At 39.3% G+C, this 8,510-nt stretch overlaps 1 pseudogene across 1 annotated transcript; it reads right to left on the bottom strand.

Moving 5' to 3' along the window:
• Positions 1-5,511: 5,511 nt before the first annotated feature.
• On the bottom strand, positions 5,512-8,306 carry LOC103250365 (annotated as a pseudogene). Its single transcript, XR_002481413.1, has 2 exons — positions 8,141-8,306; positions 5,512-7,843 (listed from the first exon to the last, which is right to left on the bottom strand). The product of XR_002481413.1 is annotated as an aconitate hydratase, mitochondrial pseudogene (transcript).
• Positions 8,307-8,510: the final 204 nt, after the last annotated feature.

Here is an 8,510-nt window from a genome sequence, read left to right as displayed (position 1 = left end):
GACCATGCTTCAAGAAGTAAAGGAAGGTATTGTTACAATGTCTTATCAAACAGAGAACATCAATAAAGAATAGGAAATTATGAAAAAGAATCAAATAAAAAGTTTGAAATTGAAAAGTGCAATTACCAAAATTAAAAACTCACTATTGAGGCTAAACATTACTCATAAGTGGATCTTGAACATTTACCATGATACTATAAGAAAGTGATTGTCAGTAGTGGAACACTACTAGGGATGGAAGAGGGTACATAACATCAATAAGGGTACCTGATCTCAACCCAGGAGAAGTGGGAACCAAAGGGAGGCCCAAACTTTACCTGTATAATGACCACTTGTATACTTAATCCTGAATTGTACCCTACATCTTTAAAATAAAAAAAGAAATTGAAGCACAAATTTCAGCTGGCAGAATTTTTTTTTAAACTTGGAGATAGATTGATCAAGATTATATAATCTAGATAAAAATAAAGGAAGAAAAATAAAGAAGCCTTAGAGAAACACAGGACACATAAAGCCCACACACCAACATGCACATGAGAATACCAGGAAGAATGGAATGGGAGAAAGAAGTAGGAAAAAATTGACAAAATAATGACTAAAAACTTCTCAAATGTGATAAAACAATATTAACCTACAGATCTAAGAAATTTATTGATCACCAAGTGGGACACATGCAAAGAGATCAAACAGACACATCACAGCAAAAATGCTGAAAGACAAAGAGACAATATTGAAATTAGCAAGAGGAAAATGACTCATCACATACAAGGAAACTCCAAGAAGATTAGCAGATAATTTATCATTAGAAATAATGGAGACCAAAAGGCAGCAGATGACATATTTAAAGTGCTGATGGGACAAAAAGCCACTGTCAATCAAAACTGTTATATCTAGCAAAACTATCTTTTCAAAATAAAAGTGAAATAGGCATTTCTTGATAAATAAAAACTGAAGTATTTGTTGTTAGAACACCGACCTTACAAGAAATGCTGAAGAGAGTTCTTCAAACTAAAAACAATTGGCACCAGATGGTAATTCAAATTCACATTAAAAAAAGAACACTGCTAAAAATTATTATGTAAGTATAATAGACAGCACAATTACATATTTCTTCTCTCTTCTCCTAACTGATTTAAAAGTCAATTATACAAAATAATATGTTTATAATTGTATCATTGGGTTTATAACATATAGATATGCAATATATTTGACAAGAACAGCACAAAGTTAATAGGTAATAGTAAAGCAATAGTAGAATAAACAAATAATACTAGATGGTAACTTGAATCCATCTGATGTATATATCATCATAATACAATAATTGTATAATATAACATTAATAAGCACAGTATTATAGCAATTATAATGTATCATAGCAGGAATAAATTAAGAGAACAAGAAATGATATATAGTCACATTAATATAAAAACAAAAAATATGTATACTTGCTCTCTCTTCTTCTGTCAGCTTCTTTAAAAGACATAAAATTCAAGTCATATGCCACATAATGACTTTTTTGTCAGTGACAGATCACATATATGACAGTGGTCTCATAAGATTAAAATGGAATCGAAATGTTCCTATTGCCCAGTGATATAGTAACGTCATAGTGTAATGTGGTGACCATGTGTTTGTGGTGATACTGGTATAAACAAACATATTGTACTGTCAGTCATATAAAATTATAGAATATACAATTATGTACACAACAAAATACTTGATAGTAAACAACTATATTACTAGTTTATGTATTTATTATGCCATCATTTTTATCATTATTTTAGAATATACTTCTACTTTTAAACAAAAGTAAACTGTAAAATAACCTCAGGCAGGTCCTTCACCAGGTATTCCAGAGAAAGGCATTGTTACTATAGGAGATGATAGCTCCATGCACGTTATTGCCCCTGAGGACCTTCCAGGCAAATAGCAGACAGTAATATTGATGATCCTGACCCTGTATAGGTCTAAATTAATGTGTTTGTTTGTGACTTCGCTTTTTTTTAAAGGTTTAAACTTTTTAAAAAAGTTTTAGTAAGAACAAGCTTATAAAATAAGGAACTAAAGAAAGATGATATTTTTGTTCAGTTGCACAATGAGTTTGTGTTTCAAGCTAAATGTTATTAATGGCAAAAACATGGAATCAACCATGCTCCCTATCAAAGAGGGACTGGATTAAAAAAATGTGAGTGAGAACATGTGATACTTGCTTCTTTGTTTCTGTGATAGATCACGCAGTATTATAGTCTCTAAGTCCATTCAAGTTGCTGCAAAGTTCATAATTTTGTCCTTCTTTATGGCTGCATAATATTCCATCATGTATATGTATCACTTTTTTTTTTTGATCGAGTCCTCTTTCAATGGGCAGCATGGTTGATTCCATGTTTTTGCTATTGTGAATAATGCTGCAATAAACATACATGTGCAGGTATCTTTTTCATAGAGTGATTTGAGTTTCTAGGAGTGATGGAGTTCCCAGTAGGAGGATTGCAGGGTCGTATGGGAGGTCAATTTTTAGATCTTTTAGGAATCACCACACTGTTTTCCACAGAGGCAAACATAAAAATGTTACAGAAAACATTAGCTTAGTGCAATGGAAAGCTGTAAAGGAGAAACAAAGAAACACAAAAATACATCTGATATATGAAAAACTAAAAGCAAAATGATAGACATAAATCCAACCATATCAATACTAACACAAAATTTAAGTGGATTAATAATACAATAAAAAATAGAGATTGTCAAAATGGATTTTTAAAAAAATAGATTCTGTCTACTGTAGATAAACATAGATTCAAAGATATAAGTAGGTTGAAAGTTAAAAGAATGGGAAAAATATACCATGCAAACAACCATAAAAGATCTGGATATTAGCTTTACCAACATCAAAAAAAGAGATTTTAAAACAGGAGCAAACACTACTACACATAAAAGAGTTACAATGATGAAAGGGCCAATCCATCAGGATGATATAAAAATTATCAAAATTTTAAAAAGGGACATTTTCCAATGATGAAAGGGTCAATATCATCAGGATGAAATTAAAATTATCAAATTATCATGCATCACCAAGGAACCCAAAGACACACAGAGCAAAAACTAACAGATCTAAAGCTAGAAATAGACAATTCAACAATAATAGTTGGAGATTTTAATACTCCACTTTCAGTAATGGAACAACTAGGTAGACTAATAGGCAAATAGAAGACTTTAATCACACTATAAAACAACTAGACCTAGTAGACATCTATAGAATACTTCACCCAACAACACCAGAATACATATTATATTTAAGCATATATGGCATATTCTTCAAGATAGACAATATGTGAGGCCATTAAAAGTCCCTTATTATAAGTGTTAACAGATGTTCATCATACAAAGCAAGTTCTCCAACATTAATGGAATAAAATTAGAAATAAATAACAAAGAAAATTTTGCAAATTTTAAAATACACAGAAATTAAACAACATACTCCTAAATAATAACTGACTAAATGAAGAAATCTGGCCAGGTGTATCAGCTCATGTCTGTAACCCCAGCACTTTGAAAGGCCAAATTGGGAGAATTGTTTGAGCCCAGGGGTCCAAGACCAGCCTAGACAACATAGCTCGAACTTGTTTTGAAAGGAAGGAAGAAGGGAAGAAAGAAGGAGGGAAGGGAGGGAGGGAGAGAGGGAGGGAGGGAGGGAGGGAGAGAGAGAGAGAAGGAAGGAAGAAAGAAAATGAGCTGGTTGTGGTGGCGTGTGCCTGTAGTCCCAGCTATTCTGAAGGCTGAGGCAGAAGGATCACCTGAGTTTAGGAGGCCAAAGGTTCAGTAAACTGTGATTGTGCCACTGCACTCCATCTTGGGCAACAGAGTGAGAAGAAGAGGAGGAGGAGGAGGAGGAGGACGAGGAGGAGGGAGGCAGAGGGAGAGGGGGAGGAGGAGGGGAAATATCAAGGGACATTAGAGAACTCTTCAAGATAAATGAGAGTAAAAAACACAGCAGACCAAAATATATGGGGTACAGGGGTACAAGTAAAGCAGGGGTACAGGTAAAGCAGTACTTGGAAGAACATTTAGGGCTATAATCATCCATACTAAATAAAGAAGAAAGATATTACACTGATATTCTAACTTAAAACACTAGAAAACAAAGAGAAAATTAAACTTAAAACAAGCAACAGAAAAAAATGAAGATTAGATAAAAGATAAATTAAATATAGAATAGAAAAAAATGGAGGAAATTAAGAAACCTAAATTAGTCATTTGAATAAATTAACAAAACTGTCTGCTATCAACAGTAGGTCATATTGCTAAAATCAGGAATGAAAGTGGGACATCACTACCCATCTTGCAGAATTAAAGAAAATTATTATGTGGAATACTTTGAACAACTATATGGCAGAAAATTAGATAATTTAGATGAACTGGGAACATTTCTAGAAAAACATAAACTACCAAAACTGCCTCAAGAAGAAATATCAAATAGGAATAAGCCTATAACAAGTAAACAAATTTAATCAGTAATTTTCAAACCTCCAGCAAAGAAAATCCCAGTCTAAGCCATTTTCAGTGGTGAATTCTATCAAATATTTTTGAAAAAAATTCATATTGATTATTCACAAAATGCTTTTAAAATGTTATTTCAAACTTTAGTCCAAAAACAAATTCTATGAGACCAGTATCAACTTGATTCCAAAGTCAAAAAAAAAAAAAAAAATCACAAGAAAACTATAGGCCAATATCTTTTATGAATAGAATGCAAACATCCTCAACAAAATACTAGCAAACAGAACTCAGCAACATATAAAAATGATTATACTCCATTAGCAAGTGAGACATCTCAGAAATGCAAAGTTGGTCTATCATATGAAAACCAATCAATGTTATGCAATATATTAATATTAAAAAGAACAACATGATCAATTCACTAAATACAGACAACACATATCACAAAATGTAACACCCTTTCATGATAAAAATCACCAACAAAATAAGAATAAAAGGGAAATTCCTCAACTGAATAAAGAGCATCTACAAAACACCCACCCCTAACATCATACTTAATTATGACAGACTGAATGCTTTTTCTCTAAAATCAGGAACAAGACAAAGACATTCATTCTCACTACTTCTATTCAACATTGTACTGGAGGTTCCAGCCAGGGCAATTAGGCAAGAAAAAGGAATAAAAACCATCCAGATTTGAAAACAAGTAAAACTATTTCTTTTCAAAGATGACATAATCTTGTATGTAGAAAATACTAATGAATCCACTAAAAAAGTATTAGAACTAATAAACAAGTTCAGCAAATTTGCAGGATACAAATTTTTTTTTTACAGTCACTGAATTTGGATTCTTATTTTCCTTGCAAGAAAAAAAGTTTCTCTAAAATCCTTCAGTCATAAGTGAAATGATCAGGCAGGAGAAAAATTTCTTTAGGTGGGAGTCTTGTCATCGAAAATAAATACAGTTGCATGGAGCTGCTCAAGATCTGAACCAAACTAAAAACAGAAAAGCAGGGGCTAAAAAATTCTTTTAAGAACTGCCCCAACTGTCACTTTCTGGGATGAACAGGGAGGGCAGGAAGCATGTCTGGTTACACCACCTTGGAGTAAGAAGCCACGGCTGGATGGATCAGATCTGGCTGTGATGGTGCACTGGGAGCTGCGCTTGTAAATGACACCAGCGCTGCGTCGGAGGGGCGGGCAGGGTTGAAGTGTGGCCCTTACTACTGTAGCTCCTTTCATTCTGTTCAGAGCACTGCTGGCACAGAACCACTCAATCTGGGTCTTGTTGAAGGTGTGGTTCAGGAGGATGGTTTCCTGGCAAAGTCCTTCAGATACTGAATGGTCAGTTTTTCCACAGGGTGAATCTTCTTATAGTCGGCTGGGTCAGCAGGACAGCAGGCCCTGCTTCTTCAGGTTGGTTTCATGGATCCTGGTGAAGCTCTTGGTGATGAAGGCCCGGCCCCCAAGGTGGCGAGGCTCCAGAGCTGCGTGCTCCCGGCTGGAGCCCTCACCATAGTTCTCATTGCCAATCACCACCCACTGATGCCTTGATTCTTGTAGTAGCAGGCAGTGTCAGAGACAGGGCCAAACTCCTGGGTGGCAGCATTGCACACAGAGTTGGTCTTGCCATTTTCATTGTCGGTGGCACCAATGAGCAGGTTGTTGGAGATGTTGTCCAGGTGCCCATGGAACTTCAGCCAGGGACCAGCAGCTGAGACGTGGTCAGGGGTATACTTTCCTTTGACCCTGATGAGGATCTGCAGTTCCTCCAGGTCTTTGTCATCCCACCTGTCGAAAGGCTCCAGGAGCAGCAGGCGCTGGCTGGTGGGGCTCACGTCCACGCGTTGCCTGCTGCTGTCCTTGGGAGGGTGTCGATAGGTATTCTGCCCTGGGTTGAACTCCACTTTGGAAAGCTCATCTGCATCCGGAGCCTCCAGCTTGAACTTCTTTCCATCCTTGCTTGTGAGGAAGTCAGTCTCGGGGTTGAATTTGAGGGTTCCTGCAATGGCCAGGGCTGTGACGATCTCTGGGGATGTGACAAAGTCATGGGTCTCAGGGTTTGCATCATTGCGGCCTGTGAAGTTCCTGTTGTAAGAGGTGACGAGCGTGTTCTTCTCCCCCTTCTTGATATCCTTTCTGTCCCACTGGCCAATGCAGGGGCCACAAGTGTTGGCCAGGACGATGCCACTCACATCCCTCAGGATCTGTGAGTAGCCATCTCACTCAATGGTGGCATGGATCTGCTCAGAGCCTGGAGTGATGGTGAACTGAGACTTGCACTTGAGGCCATGGGCCATTGCCTGCTTGGCCACAGCTGCCGAGTGCCCCATGTCCTCATAGCTCGAATTGGTACAGCTGCCAATCAGACCCATTCAGATGTCCAGAGGCCATCCTTCCTTCTCTGCCACCATGCTCACTTCTGCCACAGGGTGAGCCAAGTCAGGGGTGAAAGTCCCATTGATGTGCGACTTCAGCTCATTGAGGTTAATTTCAGTTAGTTAGTTGTAATGGCAGCCAGGATCAGGCACCAAGTGAGAATTCACCAACTAGATTGGCAATATCTGCCCAGCCAGTCTTGCTCAGGTATTTCTTCATCCTGTGGTTGTAAGGGAACACAGAAGTGGTGGCCCGATTTCTGCACCCATGTTGCAGATTATGGCCATGCCAGTGCAGGCAGTGGAGTCAGCTCCAGGTCCATGGTGTTCCACGATAGCACCTGTGCTACCTTTCACTGTGAGGATGACTGCCCCCTTCAGGATCACATCTTTGGGTGAGCTCCAACCAGAGAGGGAGCCTATCAGCTTCACACCGATCACCTTGGGGCACTTCAGCTTCCAGGGCATCCCAGCCATGATGTCCACTGTATCAGCACCCCAACTCCAATGCAGATGCCCCCCAGGCCACCACCATTGGGGGTGTGGGAGTCAGTGCCAATCAGAAGAACGCCAGGGTATGCATAGTTTTCCAGAATAATCTGGTGAATGATTCCAGATCCAGGCTTCCAGAAACCAACACCATACTTGGTACCTGCAGTTGCCAGGAAATTATACACTTCCTGGTTGATGTCCTTGGCCCTGCGCAGGTCTTTCTCTCCCCCGACCTGGGCCTCAATCAGATGGTTACAGTGGATGGTGGACGGCACAGCCACCTTGGAGAGCCCACTGCTGATAAATTGAAGCATGACCATCTGGACCGTGGCATCCTGCATGACCATGCAGTCTGGCCCCAGCCACAGGTATGTCTTGCCCTGCTCATTTTCCTGGTTGGCTGGGTCATCTAGGTGTCCATACAAAATCTTCTCCAAGAGAGTCAGAGGCCAATTCAATCGTCTGCGAACAATGTTAATGTTCTTTTTTTTTTTTTATTTGAGTTGGAGTCTCACTCCGTCGCCCAGACTGGAGTGCAGTGGCCGCTCCCGGCCACCTCAACCTGCTGGGTTCCGGCGATCCTTCCGCCTCAGCCTTCCAAGTAGCCGGAATTACAGGCATGCGCTACCACACCCACCTGATTTTTTGATTTATTGTAGAGATGAGGTCTCGCTGCCCAGTCGGGTCTCGAACCCACGGGCTCAGGCAATCCACTCACCTCAGCCTCCCAAAGGCACGGGATTACAGGCTGACCCACCGAGCCTGGCAGTGTTAATGTTCTTCTCCAGCAGGTCATAGTGGCTGTACTCACTGGGCTCAAAGTGGCTCATGGCCACCTTGGCCCATTGGCACAGGACTGAGGCCACATGGTACTGCCGCACACCCAGGGCTTTCTGCAGCTGGGTCACCAGTAGGCTGTAAGGTGACATTTTGTGCACTGACAAGGATGAGGTCGCGTCAAGATACAAAATTAATATACAAAAATTTTCTTTTCTTTTCTATGCTAGCAATGAGCAATCTGACGATAAGTTAAAAAAGCAAATCTATTTATAATAGTATGAAAATACTCAGAAAAAAAATTTAACAATAGTACAAAACATGTACCCTAAAGGCTACAAAACACAGTTGAAAGAAATGAAAGAGATC

Source organism: Carlito syrichta, unplaced genomic scaffold, assembly GCF_000164805.1.
Source record: "Carlito syrichta isolate Samal-C Ts95f unplaced genomic scaffold, Tarsius_syrichta-2.0.1 Scaffold130365, whole genome shotgun sequence".
Taxonomy (NCBI): domain Eukaryota; kingdom Metazoa; phylum Chordata; class Mammalia; order Primates; family Tarsiidae; genus Carlito; species Carlito syrichta.
This window is presented reverse-complemented; position numbering and strand designations above follow the sequence as displayed.